The sequence below is a fragment of the Sorex fumeus genome, unplaced genomic scaffold (assembly GCF_029834395.1).
Source record: "Sorex fumeus unplaced genomic scaffold, SorFum_2.1 ptg000092l, whole genome shotgun sequence".
NCBI classification, from domain to species: domain Eukaryota; kingdom Metazoa; phylum Chordata; class Mammalia; order Eulipotyphla; family Soricidae; genus Sorex; species Sorex fumeus.
In genome coordinates this window covers 7,525,521-7,541,736 of record NW_026606149.1, presented here as the reverse complement: position 1 = coordinate 7,541,736, position 16,216 = coordinate 7,525,521, and the positions used below count along the sequence as shown (strand labels likewise).

Genomic DNA, 16,216 nt, shown 5'->3' with positions numbered 1-16,216 from the left:
AAGATCAAGTCAACAAAATATTGACACAGGGAAGGGGAATTGGTCATTCCCTGGGCTAGAACAGTCCATTGATATCTGCGCATAGGTGCGCGATTATTAAGAGAAGGGACAGAGAACGCAAAACGCTTACGATCATCTGGGTGTATGGGAATGTTGTAAAAACAATCTTTTAAATCAATGACAATCAGTGGCCAGTCCTTAGGAATGGCAGCAGGGGAAGGAAGGCCTGGCTGAAGAGCCCCCATGGGAACCATGGTGGAGTGAACATTCCGCAGATCAATCAACAGGCACCACTTTCCTGACTTCTTTCGGATAACAAAGACAGGGGAATTCCATTCCAAAAATGAAGTTTCAATATGTCCCAACTTCAGTTGTTCTTCTTCTACCAAGGATTCTAACACCCTTAGTTTTTCATTATTAAGGGGCCACTGGGAGGACCACACGGGATCGTGGGATTTCCACTGAATACGGAGGGGTGCTGGGCGTGAAGCCACAGCAGCTCCAATTAAAAGGGGGGAGGCCTCAGAATCAAAGTTCACAGTGGAATGTGGAAGTGGAATGGGAATCCTAATCTCCGCTTGCCATTGCTCAAGTAAATCTCGTCCCCATAAATTCAGAGGTATGGGTGCTACATAGGGCTGGAAAGTGGCTGTAATGCCCTCTGGGCCAATACACCTTAACCATCTGGCACTCTGCCGGACAGAGGAGGAAGGCATCATGCCTACTCCGTGCAAACCGTAAGGTATGGCCTTCACAGCCCAGTTACGGGACCAATATTGGGTGGAAATGATAGAGGCATCAGCTCCCGTGTCAATCATTCCCTTAAATTTCTTCCCATGAATCTCAAGAGTTAGAAGTGGGCGGTTGCCTTCCCTCAGACGGGCAACATAGGCAATCACAGGATTAGTGCCTTCGAAACCTCCCTCACTAGAATGAATGGATAGACCTGGCACAACAAAAGGAAGTAAGAGAAGCTGAGCGATGTGCTCTCCCTTACCAAATGTCCAAACAGCAGGCACTGTGATAACGATTGTTATTTCATCAGTATAATCAGGATCGATGACTGCAGTATGAATAGTAATTCCCTTAATAGAGGAACTATTTCTTCCTAAGAGTAAGCCTATAGTGCCTTGTGGAATTGGTCCCTTCACACCAGAATTTAATCTGTAGGGACACTGGGCGGGGGTTATAGTAATCGTATTAGGGCAGGAAATATCCAAGGCTGCGCTTCCCACCATCACTGGCTGCAGTGAGTCTACTGATCGGAGTTCTGAGACTCCACACTGGGGAGAGGGGCTGTAACTGGGAACATCTCCGGATTTCGTGGGGCCTGGGGATGGCCCCTCTGCAGGTTTCCCGAATTGGGGTCAACAGCTGCATCAAAATTGAAGCGACAGTCTCTGGCCCAGTGATATCCCCTCTTACACCGGGGACAGGGCCTGGGAGGTGCAAGTCTGGCTCTGCAGTCTCTGGCCCAGTGGTTTCCCTTCTTACACCTGGGACAGGGCCCAGGAGGTGCTTTTACAGCAGAACTGTCCAGAGGGGCCCTGCAGTCCTTACGAAAGTGGCCTGGTTTTCCACAATTAAAACATCCTTTCTGAGGTTGTCTCTGTACAGCCTCAAAAACCTTCCTCTGCACCACATGTTTAACAGAACCAATATTTCTGCATGCTTTCAAATACCCCATTATATCTTCCTTCTCCTTGATAGGGCACAAAATGGCCTGGCAATCCTCATTAGCATTTTCAAATGCCAATTGTTTAGTCAACAGCTCCTGAGTTTCCTTACCCTTTACCTGCATTTCAATAGCTTCCATCAACCTTCCTATGAAGTCTGCATAAGGTTCTGAGGCCCTCTGGACAATCTTAGTAAAACTTCCCTTAAATTCTGCATCTGCATCAATCTTCTCCCATGCACTCAGGGCTGCGTTACGGACATGAGCAAAAACAGCACGAGGCAAGGTGATTTGCCTATTTGGGTCGCGCCATTTCCCTTGAACTATTAACATTTCACAAGTCAATTTAATCCCTGAAATTTTTCGTCCAGCATGACCTAGGCCCTGAAGCTTTGCCTTGGCCTTATCGCTGAACTGCATCCTCCACTGCAAGTACTGAGAAGGGCTTAAACACGTTTTAGCAACCATGTGAAAATCTTGAGGTACCCAGTAAGCCTTTTTACTCCAATCTGTAAGATATTCCCTACAGTACGGAGATGTAGGCCCGTATGAGGCACAGGCCTTTTTGAAATGACTGAGAGAGTCCATTTTTAACCTGTGATAAGATGGAGGCTGCTGCTTCTCAGCCTGGACTGTGTGATTAGGAGCATGTCCCAAGCTGTGTAGAGGCCGCTCATCTGAGCTACTCTCGGACTCAGGATCTGAGGGATTTCCAGCAGTCTCATAATCTGCATCACTTTCATCTGATGCACTGGAAGTGGAGCTATATTCATCAGCCTGAGAATTATTTTCACTATGAAAACCTTTTCGAGATTTAGGTATGGGAGGAGCTGAGGCCATATTATCCCTAATATTCTCCTCCTCCTCAACTGTGCTTTTCCAAAACAGGAGAATAGAATCAACAATCTCCCATGTAAACCAGAATTCCAGGGGAATCTTAGTCCCTTCCTTACATGCCTTATAGACATTTTCCTTAACTTTTTTCCAAATCTTGGTTTCTAGAGTCCCTTCATCCAGGAACCACGGGTTTACTTCATAAACTACTTTAAGGCAGGACCAGAGCTGGTCTCTGGAAATGTAGAGTTTTGGGTTCCCTGTCTTGTGGGAGAGACACTCAATCAAATTTATAAATGTCTTCACCTGTTCAGTCTGACTCGAGAAACTATGAAAGATCTTGGGAAGGCCCAGAATCTGTCCCATTTTAGTGGAAGATTGCTGGTAGAATTCTAATTCCCAGAAAACTAAAAATCCTACTCACTTTCTAGGGTGGGGATGCACCGAACGCTATTCTTACCTTAATTGGTAACTCGAGCCCACCCAGGGACGCCAGTTGTAAAATCTTATCACGCCGAAGGTTGTATGTTTACGGGCTCACTGGACGGCACTGTTTCACCGCCTGCGTTCGGTGCTCTTGAGCCACTGTGTGTGGCCTGGATCGGAACGGCTGTTGGCCAAGGGCAGACGGAAGAAAAAACGGGGGCCAGGCCGGTCTATATCAATAGTAGTTCATTCCAATCCTCTTCACTCCTGTCTTTCTCTGGGCCCCAGTCTTGGAAGCTCTCTCCTTCTGGCTCTGACTCTGGATCTCTGGAACCCGAGCTCTCTCACTTCTGACCCCTTTTCCGAGCTTACATCTTAGTCTATATGCTCGAGCGGGCCCAGTAACGTCTCCATTGGAGACTTTGTTGTTACTGTGTCTGGCATATCGAATACTCTCGGTAGCTTGCCGGGCTCTCCGAGAGGGGCGGAAGAATCGAACTCGGGTCAGCCATGTTGGCTGCATGCAAGGCAGACGCCCTACCCGCTGTGCTATCCGTCACATAAGGTGGTGACATAAAGGTGGGTTGAATACTGACGAATCAACAAAGAGAGGTAAGACCACTCCTCCAGGAGATTAACTCAAGGATAAAATCTCATCTACAGAGATTACTTCAGATTACTAGGAGATACACCCAAGGGTGGGAGCCCAACAAGGGTGTGTTCTTCCTTCAGTTAGTAATCTACTTAAATAGTTGTAATAAATCTACTTCCAATATTTCTAGCAATGTCATTCTGTATGAGCACAGTAAGAGATATAAATTTAGTTTGGTTCTTCCTGAGAACATCTCACTATACATTCCGCAATCCTCAGGCCAGGTTAATCTTCCTAGCTCCAGAAGGGTCCTAGTCTCGTCGTTACTTACTTTTGGATCATGACAGCATTTGTCCATGATCATGCCCTCAACTTATAGTTGAGTATCGTGGCTCTTTGGCCTGGCCCATTTCGATGCCAGGGTAGCTCACTGCTTGCCCTGGGTCCATTCAGTCCCTCGTCGGGACCCTGCTTTTGGGGTGCTAGGAACTAAGGGCAACTGAGTCAAGAAATCAGATGCCCAGGAGTAAATATTATTCGGAGTCAATCAACTCCCAAGTTACAAAGCATAATATTAACTGTCTTCCTGTGTCCACACAGAAAGGACGTTGCTTACAATACAAGTTCAGTGTTCTTAGATGGGTGTGACCTGACAAACCTAAGCTACCTGAGGAAGGACAAAAGAGTGTTATCCTACAGTGGGTATCCACTGATCTTTTTGTGTGGTGTGGCATACCCAGTGGTGTTTAGTTCTTACCCCTGACTCTGTTCAGAGACCACTCAGGGAAGGGTTTGAGGAACCATATGGGGCACCGGGGTGGAGTTCAGGGTGGCCACTTGCAACGCAAGTGCTAGCCCATACCTAGTCTTCAAATAAATCAGTTTATGGTTTTTCATTACCAATATTCGCACTAATAGGCACTGATGATTTTCTGTTTTAGTTTAACTATCTCTCCAGCTGGAGTGATGGCACAGTAGGTAGGGAGTTTGCCTTGCATGCGGCTGACCGGGGATCGATTCCTTCATCCCTCTTAGAGAGCCTGACAAGCCACCAAGATTATCCCGCCCGCACAACAGAGCCTGGAAAGCTCCGTGTGGCGTATTTTATATGCCAAAAACAGTAACAAGTCTCACAATGGAGGTGCTACTGGTTCCCGCTCCAGCAAGTCGATGAACAACAGGAGGACAGTGCTACAGTGCGACAGTGCTATAGTTTAACTAAAGGTAAAGGTAAAGCCCCCCCCCCCCCCCCCCGTTGATCGTCGATTTGTTCGAGCGGGCCCAGTAACGTCTCCATTGGAGACGTTGTTGTTACTGTGTTTGGCATATCGAATACATCACGGGTGGCTTGCCAGGCTCTGCTGTGCGGGCAAGATACTCTCGGTAGCTTGCCGGGCTCTCCGAGAGGGGTGGAGGAATCGAACTCGGGTCGGCCATGTTGGCCGCTTGTAAGGCGAATGCCCTACCCGCTGTGCTATCGCTCCAGCTCACTAAAACGAAAAAAAAAAAAATTAAAAATTTGGAAACAGTTCTTGATTTCATCTCTAGAAGTATACCCAAATTCATGCTAAATCTTGCCAAGTTTACTTAATATTTATGTAAAAATATTCCATGTTGGAGTCCGAAGGATAGCACAGCAGGTAGGGCACTTGCCTTTCATACAGTCAACTTGGATTTGATCCCTGACACCACCTGGGATTCCTTGAGCACGGCCAAGAATAAGCCCTGAGCACAGCCACATGCGGATCCAAAACAAACAAACAACAACAAACTCAAAAGTAAAAAAACACAAACCAGTCCATTCACTTTGTATTGTCTCTATTACAACCACAGAGTACCAAAATACTTGCACTATCAAAGCAGTTGTTTAAAATGATCCGTGACTTTGTTTTATCTTTTGTAACTCTGCAGTGAAATTCATTTATGCTTCTTTTAAAATCTCCTAATTAATACTATTACTTCAATTTTCATATCTATTAAAAAGATTTTCTATCCCTGTTTGAGTTAGTTCATAATCTCCTGCATGACTGAGTCCCTGAAAGACCTTTTCTTTTAGAAGGGTCCTGTAAATTCATTCCTGCTTCCTTTCTTTGTTTTTTACTTAGAAACCACACCCTCAAACTTACTTCTAAAGTGATCTTAGTGTCCCAGTTCTTTTGATTAATATTAACATTTTACGAGACTTTATTCCTCTTCATTTACTTTGGTGATACTTGGTTGACTACCTGTTTTGATCAGTTTATTTTCTTGATTTGCAAAAATACTCAAATGAGTCAAGCTATTTTTTAAATGTAAAAATGTTTAAGATTTATATTTGTATACTTAGAATTCTGATGGTTTTAAAACCACAACCCACTTATATCTATAATTTATGAGTATAGTTAAATGGTAACACTTATCTCTCTTTCACTTATTTTTTAATAACTTCACTTTATTTTTAGGTTAAAAATCCTGGAACCATTAGCTCCCCATTGAATGTAAACGGGTAAGAGTCGGGGTTTGACCTGAGAAAAGTCCATCTCCGCAGAAATGCAAACCGTGACCTTTTGCTCCTACCCAGATGTCCTGTAAACACACGATCAGAATTTACTGAAAAATATCCATGACTATTTTAGCTAAAATTCCCTATGAATTCTGTCTTAATCACTCTTAAGAATATTTTCCTTTACATTCTATAACACTTATTAGAAATACATTAGGAACCTTTGGATTTGTGGGGCTCCATTCTAAGAAGGACAGACATTCATGAGGGGAAACTTGAGGCAACCAAGTTAACAAAACACAAAAGCGATCAAATGAGGTTCTTCCTTCCTAGAAAAATCTACCACTTTCATCTTGTCATTCAGAATAACGGATCTTTTAAATGATGTGGTGAACATATAAATTGTAATGCCTAATTATCCTATATTATTAATAAATTTGGATGCTGGATGATATGTAATTCCATGTCAGTTCATCAGACACAGGCCTTTGTAGAAAAAAAATAGCAGAGATGTAGATTATGAATAGGTAGGTATCAATATATATACACGTGTCACTGTCACTGTCCTCCCCTGGTTCATCGATTTGCTCAAGCAGACCCAGTAACATTGTGAGACTTGTTACTGTGTTTGGCATATCAAATACATCACAGGTAGCTTTCCAGGCTTTGCCGTGCAGTGAGATGCTCTCGGTAGCTTGCCGGACTCTCCGAGAGGGGCAGAGGAATCGAACTCAGATCGGCCATGTGGGTCGCATGCAAGGCAAATACCCTACCCGATAGAGATACATAGATCTATAAGAATAATTTGATCTTAGAAGTACAGAATTTTCATTTTATTATATATATATATATTTTTGCTTTTTGGGTCACACCCAGCGATGCTCAGGGGTTATTCCTGGCTCTGCACTCAGGAATTACTCCTGGCGGTGCTTGGGGGACCATATGGGATGCCAGGGATTGAACCCAGGTCAGCGGCGTGCAAGGCAAAAGCCCTACCCGCTGTGCTATCACTCCGGCCCCCAAAATTTTCATTTTAAATGTAAATAATTGTATGATAAGATGCTATTCACCGAGTATCCTTGTTCTCTGCCTTTCTCTTCCCTGTGCTGATGTGGTCCATTCTCATCCACTTCCAGCCCACGGTCTCCTGACTGAACATCTGCCTTCTATTAAGTTGCAGAGTTCCAATGGAGAGATATTTGAAGTTGATGTGGAAATTGCCAAACAGTCTGTAACTATAAAAACCATGTTGCAAAATTTAGGAATGGATTCTGAAGGAGATGATGATGCAGTTCCTCTCCCAAATGTTAATGCAGCAATATTAAAAAGGGTTATTCAGTGGTGCACCCACCATAAGGATGATCCCCCTCTGCCTGAGGATGATGAGAACAAAGAAAATCAAACAGATGATACCCCTGTTTGGGACCAAGAATTCCTGAAAGTGGACCAAGGAACACTTTTTGAACTTATCCTGGCTGCAAACTACTTAGACATCAAAGATTTGCTTGATGTGACATGCAAGAGTGTTGCCAATATGATTAAGGCGAAACACCTGAGGAGATTCAGAAGACCTTCAACATCAAAAATGACTTTTCTGAAGAAGAGGAAGCCCAGGTACACAAAGAAAACCAGTGGTGTGAAGAGAATTGAAATGCTCTGTCTGACAGTGTAACACTCTAAGAATTGTTCCAAATACTAATTCCACCGCTCTGTTTATAATTATTAATATTAGACAAACTGTAGACAAACGCAGCAGAAAATCAATTGTATTAATATTAATATAACAAATATTATCCTCTTTGCATGTGTAGTTTGAGTACAGATTCCAGACCTAAAGCTTGAGTTTCTTCTCATATGATCAGAAGGGTTTTTTTTTTCCTTTTTTCTTTTTTGCTCTGAATAAAATTGAACTGTGGGTTCTCTCTAGAAAGGGAAATTTTGGGCTTTCCCTCGTTTATAGTGATTTCTGCCTAGGTTATTGTCTAGTTGACTTCAGTGACTTATTAAAAGTTAGCATTGTAAATAATAAAAAAGATGCTATTCACCAATATCATAGCCTCATTTTTTTTAAAATCAAGTAATCCTTTTTTGTAAGTGAGAAAGGGAGAGTCAGCATTTTGTTATTCATTCCCCCTTCCCCCCTTTTCTTTTTTCCTGGTATTTGCTTCTGTCAAAGTTTGGAATCTATTGTTAAAGACTTTCTTATAGTAGTGAGTAGTACCCTATATTTAGCTCTAAGTACTTAGCTTACACTCTCCTATTATATGCCATTAAATGGTTAGTCAGCATTTCAGGTGCAACAATAATCACATATCCATACGAACCATAAAAATACTGTTTTTGTAAGTAGAATAATAATGACATTATCCAGCTGTGCTAGCACTTTCCTGTAAATTATTGAGTTTTATTTTACTTTTAATATCCCTGAATTAAACATTGTAATGTGAACCAACAACAGCTAATCTCTAGCAGTAATAAAGACAAAGAAAGGTTTCCAAAGTCGTGGAAAGTCTAAGTCATTTTTTTTTTGAGTAGGCAAATAGCATTTAGATTCAAGATCGTAATGGATTTAATTCTGCTTTCTAATATGCTAACCCTCTTTATCTGCTCCTCTTGGAACACAAAAAATAGTAAAGCAGATTTCAGTTAAAACAGGGAAGCTTGTTAACATCACCTTACAATTAAATTTTCTCTGAGTGAAAATGTTTTCAGTGTATTTTCTAGGTCAGGTTAGGGAGCTCAAGCCCAGAGCACATATTTTGCACACTCGAGCCCTGGATTTGATCCTCTGCTCTGTATGGTTCTTGGAGTGCTTGTAGGCGTGACAATGAACTCAGAGAAATAAACTCCACAAGGCCAGATATGGCCCCAAACAAGCAAACCAAAGCCATCTTGCCGTTGGATGTGAAAAACATGCAATATGTACTGGCCTTCGGTATGCGAACAGAAAAACAGCATGGACTGTATTACCAATTCTATCTCTATCTCTATCAATTTTAACAAAATTAAAAATCATTGCATTTTAACAGCCTGAGGAACAATGGACCAAAGCTGAAATACTTGATTGAAAAAAAAATTACTAGTGAATCACCCACCATGAGGTACAGTTACAGACTTGCAAACTTTCATGGTTGCATTTCAGTCATACAATGATCGAGTACCCATCCCTCCACCAGTGCCCATTTTCCACCACCAATGGTTCCAGCATCCCTCCTAACACCTCCAACCCATCCCCTCCACCCCACACCTCCTCTGTGGCGGAGCTTTCTCTTTTGTTCTCTCTCTCCTTTCGGGTGTTGTGGTTTGCAATAGAGGTATTAAGTGGCCATCATGTTCCGTCTGTAGCCTACTTTCAGCTTGCATCTCCCATCCTGAACAGGCCCTCCTAGCGCTCTTTACTTGGTGGTCCTTTCTCTTTCTGAGCTGCGTTTTCCCCCAGCATGTGAGGCCGACTTCTAAACTGTGGAGTAATCCTTCTGGTACTTAACTCTATTATTCATGGGTGTTATTCTCCCATTCTGTTACTTTATATTCCACAAATGAGTGCAATCTTTCTATGCCTCACCCTCTCTTTCTGACTCATTTCACTTAACATTATACTTTCCATGTTGGTCCACCTATATGCAAATTTCATGACTTCGTCTTTTCTAACAGCTGCATAGTATTCCATTGTGTAGATGTACCAAAGTTTCTTTAACCAGTCATCTGTTGTCAGGCACTTGGGTTTTTTCCATATTTTGGCTATTGTAAATGTGCTGCAATCATCATATAAGTGCAGCTCTCATTACTGTACTTTTTTGCATCTCCGGGATATATTCCCAGGAGTGGTATTGTTAGGTCAAATGGGAGCTCAATTTCTAATTTTATGAGAAGCGTCCATACTTTTTTCCAAAATGGCTGAACCAGTTGGCATTCCCACCAGCAGTGAAGTAGAGTCCCTTCTCCCTACATCTGCACCAACACCGGTTGCATTTGTTCTTTTGGATGTGGGCCAGTCTTTGTGGTGTGAGATGATATCTCATTGTTGTTTGATCTGCGCCTCCCTGATGATTAGTGATGAAGACCATTTTTTCATGTGCTTTTGGCCATTCGAATTTCTTCTTTGAGAAAGTTTCTGTTCATTTCATTGCCCCATTTTCTGATGAGTTGGATGTTTTCTTCTTGTAGAGTTCAACCAGTGCCTTGTAAATCCTTGATTTCAACCCCTTATCAGATGGATATTGGGTTAATATCCTTTTCCCATTCTGTAGATTGTCTTTGTATTCTGGTCACTGTATCTTTGAGGTGGGCTGAGTGATAACACAGTGGTAGGGTGTTTTCCTCGCACGTGGCCAACCCGACCAACTGGAGTTCAATTCCTCTGTCCCTCTCAGAGAGCCCAGCAAGGTACTGAGAGTATCTTGCCCACAGGGCAAAGCCTGACAAGCTTCACATGACTATTCGATATGGCAAACACAGAAACAATAAGTTTCACAATGGAGATGTTACTGGGCTCCCTCAAGCAACTCCATGAACAATGGGAGGACAGTGACAATGACAATCCTTTGAGATGCAGAAGCTTCTTAGAGTAAGGTAGCCCCATTTGTTTTTCTCTGTTTCCACTTGCTTGGCTAGTGGAATGTCAACTTTATTTATTTTTTTCTGGGATGGTTTTTAAAGTTTTTTTTTTTTACATTTTTTAAATTTATTTATTGAATCACTGTGGGAAAAGTTACAAAGCTTTCAGGTTTAAGTCTCGGTCATGCAATGATCAAACACATTTCCCTTCACCAGTACTTATTTTTCACCACCAAGAACCCCAATATATCCCCCTGCCACCCCTCCCAATGCCTGTGAGGCAGACGAATTCTAATTAGCACTCTATCTACTTTGATTAGATTGATTGTTTTGAAAAAAATATGCACCATTATTGTTTAGAGTTTACACCCCAAAATCAGATCAAACCCGAGTTCGATTCCTCCGCTCCTCTCGGAGAGCCCGGCAAGCTACCAAGAGTATTCAATATGCCAGACACAGTAACAACAAAGTCTCCAATGGAGACGTTACTGGGCCCGCTCGAGCAAATCGACGATCAACGGGAGGGCCTTTACCTTACCTTACCTTACCCCAAAATCAGACCTGCTGAAAAGGCATTGTGAAATATTTTTTTTTCTACAGCTGGTTACAAGAACCAAATGATGTTTTGCAGCCTCTATAGTGGCCGCACGATTTTGGATTTCTTATATTTTACTAATTAAGCCTGGAAGTATTTCTGCCAAGGGTAAGATAATTATGAGATTGGTTTCTGCGGATCTGGAAGTATGGGACCGTGGATTAACGCATAGTCCATTCACTTTTGTGCCGCAAGCTGCCAGGCTCTGCATTAAGTCCTTGTGCTTCTGGAGCCATAGCCGTGCCAGAGAGCCGCTCATGGGGGGCAACCTGTGACCTCGGTAGGGCATGAAGGATGAGCTGGGAACGCCCCACTTCCCATGAGGTTTCAGTTGCCCTGTTATCACCGGCTCATACCTGGCTTTCCAAAGACCTCCATCTTCGCTGTCCAGGGGGAATGTCAACTTTAGAGCTGCCTTTAGCTTCAATGTCATGGATGATTTTGTTGACCTTGTCTTCAACGTACCCAATGGATTCTGGTCTGATGTTGAGGTCTTTAATCCATTTTGATCTGACTTCTGTGCATGATGGTAGATAGAATTGTGAGCCCATTTTTTTTTTTTGCATGTAGCTGTCCAGTTTTGCCAGCGCCATTTGTTAAAGAGGTTTTTTTTTTTTTGCTTCACTTCATATTTCTTGCTCCCTTATCAAAGAATAGATGGTCATATATTTGAGCATGTGTGTAAGGATATTCACCCTATTCCATTGGTTTGCAGTTCTGCCTTTGTTCCAGTACCACTTGATCACTTGATATTCCGTTACTCATGGATTTGCTTGAGCGGACACCAGTAATGTCTCCATTCATCCCTGTTGCGTGCTAGCATAGCCCAATGGCATCTGTTCATTCTAGGAACATGAAGAGCCTCAAACCAATTGTTTAGGGTCTTCACGAAGAAATCTGACCATCTCGTAGGTGGGCGTCCACATGATCTTTTGACATCCCATGGAATCTAGTCAGTAATGACTCTAGTCCAGCAGTCGTCTCTTAATCTCATTATGTGTCCAGCCCATCTGATTTTTGATGCCTTGGCAAACTAGATAGCATCCCTGATTCTTGAGCATTGATGGAGATCACAACACCATATTCTTTCTCTCATTTGAGTGAAGTGTGATACTCCAAGCGTAACTCTTTCGATTCCTCTTTGAGAGACCCAAATAGCATTCTCATCCTGTTTTCGTAGGGCCTGAGTCTCTGAGGTGTATGTTAAGGCAGGAAAAACAGTGGAATCAAAGAGATGTGCTCAGAGCTGGAGGTTCTTCGTTCTCTTAGCTATTTCTTCAATGCTCTTGAAGGTGTTCCAAGCCACTCTCTTCCTCCTGCGCAACTCAGGTGCCAGGTCATTCGTCATGTTGACTTCTCAATTTAGGTACACATAACTGTTGTATTCGGAGATGGTTGTTCTTTTGAGAGTGAATGGAACGTCAGGAACAAGACTGTTTCTCATGAACATTGTCTTTGTGAGATTCAGCTGTAATCCGACCTTTCCACACTCACGGTTGAGTCGGTCAGCATTTGTGCCGCTTGGCTGATGTTTGGTGTTATTAGAATGATGTTATCAGCAAAGCGGAGGTGGTGTAGTTGCCGACCATCTATCTTCACACCCATTCTTTCTCATTCAGTTGTCGTATGACGTTCTCGAGGGTGGCACTGAAGAATTTCGGTGAAATAGTATCACGCTGCCAAACCACTCTCTTGACATCAACGATCACTTCTTTGTAGAATGGTGAGATCCTGGTAGTGAATCTGTAATACAGCTCATGGAGGATCCTGATGTATTGAGTTTGAGTGCCCTGATTGGCTAGGTCTTCAATGACCGCTTCCATCTCAACAGAATCAAAGGCCTTCTTTAAATCAATGAATTTTAAACAGAGCGACATCTTGAACTCCCGAGAAACCTCAATGAGCTTGGTTATCGTGTGGATATGGTGGATGGTGCTGAATCTTTTGTGGAACCCGGCTTGCTCGCATGGTTGTCTTTCATCTAGTGTTCTACCAATCCTGTTCAGGATGACTCAAGTGAACAGCTTGTAGATGACAAACAATAGGCAGATTGGGTGATAGTTGCCCATGTAGTGGATGTCTCCCTTTTTGTATAGTAGTACAGTCCTGCTGGTTTTTCATTGGGACAGAACCTTGCATTCAGACAACCTGTATGTGTAAAGATCTGAGTCAGTGTATTGATGAGTACTGACGGTAGGTTCTTCAGGTGTTCAGATCTGACCTTGTCTGAACCAGCTGCTCTTTGTTTTTTACTGATGAGATGGTGTGTCGGATTTCAGAAGGGAGAACATTGGAAACGACATATTCATCCTGCAGAATTTGTTATGTGGGTAAGTGGATGTGGCTATTAAAGAGATCTGATTAGAAGTCATGAATAATCTTCTCCATTGCCCTTCTGGAAGATGTGATAGATCCATCAGGATGCCGGAGGGCAGTCATCTTGGTCTTGTAGTTGGTGAAGGACAAGCGGGCATTATGAATACTTTTCCCGGCTTCTGCCGCATCTACCAGCACTGCTGCTCTTCTATATATGAGGTCTTCTTTGATCGCTTTCTCTGTCCTGCTTTGCGAGCTCAGATATTCTCTTGCAGTTGCCTGAGCCATGTGCCAAGCCACATTGGCGAATAAGCTCAAGAGTTTTTGACGACAGGCTTTTTTTGTGGTTACTCTCTCTTGGTGTTCCCCGCACAATCATGGAGGTGCTGAACCAGTCGATGGTATTCCTCATCAATGTTGTCAATGACGGCATTTTCCCATGTTGCTGCAACGGAGCCAAAGAGCTCCCAGTTGGTAGATGTTCTGGGAGTTCTCTTCTTAAACTTTGCATTCCTTTCTCCCCGCTCTGTGAAGTAGAATTTTGTACGAAGGAGATGGTGGTCCGATCCCATTTGGAATTTTGCGATAACAGCAACATCAGTCAGGCAAAACTGTTGATTGAATATGATGTGGTCAATTTCATTGTGGAACGGTCCACTGGGTTCACATAATAACACTGTTCCAGTACTATGCTGTTTTAATTATTACCACTTTGTAGTAGAGTTTGAGGTTGGGGAAGGTGATGCCTCCCATTTTCTTTTTCCCCAGAATTGCTTTAGCTATTCGTGGGAGTTTGTTTTCCATATGAATTTCAGGAGTTTTTGCTCCATTTTTTAAAAAAGAATGTCATGGGTGTCCTTATAGGGATTGTATTGAATTTGTACAATGCTTTGAGGAGTATTGTCATTTTGACAATGTTAATTCTCCCAATCTATGAGCAGGGGATATGTTTCCATTTCCTCTGTCCTCTTTTATTTTGTGAAGTAGCGTTTTGTAGTTTTCTTTGTGCAGGTCCTTTACGTTCTTCGTTAAGCTGATTCCGAGGTACTTGATTTTCTGAAGCATGATTGTGTATGGGAATGCTTTTTTCATGTCACTTTCTTCTTTCTCATTATTTGCATACGGGAAAGCCATGGACTTTTGGGTATTGATTTTATAGCCTGCAACTTTACTATACAAGTCTATTGTTTCTAGGTGATGTGGGTTATTAAATGGGAGCAGCAGCCAGTACTGATGGTGTAGAAAATATGTTATCAAAATGGGTGTTTTACTTTTAAGGTGATATTTGTTGGAATTAGTTTTATCTCAGTCATGCTATTATTAAAATTATTTGTCCAATACAGCCAACTTATGGAAAAAATGTTATTAATACCATATGTTATTGCCTATCCTCCAGATCCTCCAAATTCCAGTAGGCGGGGGTCACACCCACCAACTGGCCCCCTGGCACCGTGTAATCCCATCAGCAGCCAAGACTCAGAGACTATAAAAACCAGATCCTGGAACCACGCGGCCGCATTTGCAGCCGCACGACATTTTATTATGACATCTCATTCCTACTTTAACAAACTGGCAGGCTACCGAATGTAACCTGCCCACACGGCAGAGTCTGGCAAACTCCCTGTGTCGTACCCACTATGCCAAATACCAGTAACAATGATGGGTCTCATTCTCCTAAAGAGCCTTGAATATAATCTCAGGGCTAGGGTGAAGGAGACGTTACTGGGGCCTGCTCGAGGCAATCGACGAATAACAGGATGATCTGTGTGATCTGTGATCTGTTATTGCCTATATATTTTGCCACTTAAAACAAATAAGCAGGGGCCATAGTAAAGTGTAGGGCATTTGCTTTGCACGCGGCTGACCTGGGGTCAATCCCTGGCTTCCCATGTTGTTCCCTGAGAAATACCAGGAGTGACTCCTGAGTACAGAAACAGTAGTAACCCTGAGCATTGCGATGTGTGACCTTCCCCAAAAGTCCCAAAACAAAACAAAACAAAACAAAAAACCACCAGGCTACACCCAAAAGTCCAATTTTGTAACATTTAATACTTTGGGAAAAAATACTTCTATATGCATCCACATTTTCCTCTGGTCTCTTAAGAAAACTATTTTGTTTCCATTGTATTTAACATATTCAGGTAAATTAGAGATCATGAACATGAGCCCAAGATATCTCAGTTTATTTCAGAAAACATGATGCTATGTTTTCTGAAATATGAAATTATCAGTATATAGTAAATGGCTTATAGGACAAGCTCAGTGGATCTGCAGACCCCGAGTTTGTTGGATGAGCTCTGTTCACCATTTGCAATCGAGTATGAGATTATGAGTTATCCTTTAGAGTGCATATTACTAATCTCAAACTTCATGATCAATTTAAATTTTTGAAATAGGTTCTTGGAAAATATAGTATTACTACGTAAATTTTTGAAAACTATCAGAATATTCAAAGTATATTGCATATATTCAGACTATCAGAAATTAACAAATAATATTTGATGAACATTTATTTATAAATACATGGCAACTAAATTCAAATGACCATCTCATAAGGTCTTACATTTTTAGCAACATGGTTACTGGAAATGTTCATGATTTTCCTCTGCACTCATGCTTCAGTGTCTTCAGCTATCTGTAACCTACATAATATTTTTATTGTCATTGATTTCTCACATTTATGAATGTTTGCATCATTTCTTTCCCGAGTGTTGGGGCACTGATCTTGCTCCTGGCTCT

The 16,216-nt window shown here is 42.3% G+C and overlaps 1 pseudogene; it reads left to right on the top strand.

Annotated features, from left to right (window-relative positions):
* Positions 1–1,936: 1,936 nt before the first annotated feature.
* Positions 1,937–7,757, top strand: LOC130039637 (S-phase kinase-associated protein 1-like; annotated as a pseudogene).
* The last annotated feature ends 8,459 nt before the right edge of the window (positions 7,758–16,216 follow it).